This window comes from Etheostoma spectabile, chromosome 24, assembly GCF_008692095.1.
Source record: "Etheostoma spectabile isolate EspeVRDwgs_2016 chromosome 24, UIUC_Espe_1.0, whole genome shotgun sequence".
NCBI classification, from domain to species: Eukaryota; Metazoa; Chordata; class Actinopteri; order Perciformes; family Percidae; genus Etheostoma; species Etheostoma spectabile.
The window spans coordinates 1,224,752-1,225,928 of record NC_045756.1 but is presented as its reverse complement, the minus strand read 5'-3'; the positions used below and the strand labels follow the sequence as shown (position 1 = coordinate 1,225,928).

The following is a 1,177-nucleotide window of genomic DNA, read 5'->3' as shown; positions in this document are numbered from 1 at the left end:
GTGTGTGTGTGTGTGTGTGTGTGTGTATAGTGTGTACATTTAAGTCATCCAGGAAATGTTATGTGTTTATACTTCATATTTTTAAGTGTTAATGGAAACTAGGGCTCGGTGTTGTCCCTAAAAGATAGAAAATTACTAAATTACGGCACCCATCTTGTTGTTTATTTCTACGTGCCTGCCTCTACGACGTGTAACGGTAGACAGATTCTACGCTTACGAGAATACTTTGATTACTTGGTGGAAGTAATTACACAGGAATGAGCACATATTTGTAAAAGAACAAAGCTTTTGTAGTTGCTAAGAATCAACTCAAAAAATGACACAATGTAGGTTTAGGTGGCATTTGGACCGGCATACCTGTGTAACTCTAACCCTGACAAAAAGACACTCAGAATCATTTCTGCCGTCCCTCGTCTGTTTCTTTGTGGACCGCAGGAGCACAGAGCAAAAAAGGAACAAAGTTTTTATTTCTTTTCCGTAAATCTGTAACCTTTGACTCGGGTCAGGAGCATTAATCACACCTGTGGGTGCGATGTCACCCTCTGAACACATATATTCATTCAGCACACCCACACACTCTACACACTCTATCTACTGACCGGAAAAGGAAAAAGATTGACTGCTATGACGATGAACAGTCTCAGATTCACTTTCATTTATAAAACCATATTTACATATGTCCACATACTTTTTGCCATATATTATACACCCAGCTCCATCGATGTCATCTGTTGTTAAGGGGGAACTCACTTTTAAATGAAGTCTTATTTGTTTGCAGTACCTAATTGCAACCGTGCCTTCAAAACCTCATCTCTCCCCTCCTCTTTTCTCTCTCCCACTGTCTCTCCTCCCGCCCTCCCTGCCAGCTCCTCTGTGATCCCACTGTCTCCCTCTGTTGTTTTTTCTAAACAAGCAGCAGGGGGTTGTGGGTAGAGGCCTATACTCATGCTGGGTGTGTGAGTCACCGGAGGGGGTGATTGGAGGGAGACGGCGAGGAGGGTGGGAGCGAGGCTTCCCTGCATCAGTCCCCCCACTCCTTCCTTTATCTCTTTTTTTCTCTGGGAGCCAGAGGTCACCCGCTCAGCAGAGCGGACCAGGCCGGTCGGCTTGACTCATTTGCAGACATCGCTCACACACAAACACACATAGACACACAGACACACACACACACACACAC

General features: G+C 44.8%; 1 protein-coding gene and 1 long non-coding RNA gene across 3 annotated transcripts in view; one reads left to right on the top strand and one right to left on the bottom strand.

Annotated features, from left to right (window-relative positions):
* Window positions 1-329, bottom strand: part of LOC116673889 (uncharacterized) — a 20,382-nt gene extending 20,053 nt beyond the window's left edge. The window contains exon 1 of the long non-coding RNA XR_004327905.1: window positions 203-329. This is a non-coding gene — a long non-coding RNA (uncharacterized LOC116673889). The remainder of the gene's footprint in view (window positions 1-202) is intronic.
* Window positions 1-1,177, top strand: part of pou3f3b (POU class 3 homeobox 3b) — a 170,225-nt gene that overhangs the window by 99,855 nt on the left and 69,193 nt on the right. The gene's annotated exons all lie outside the window — the stretch shown is intronic.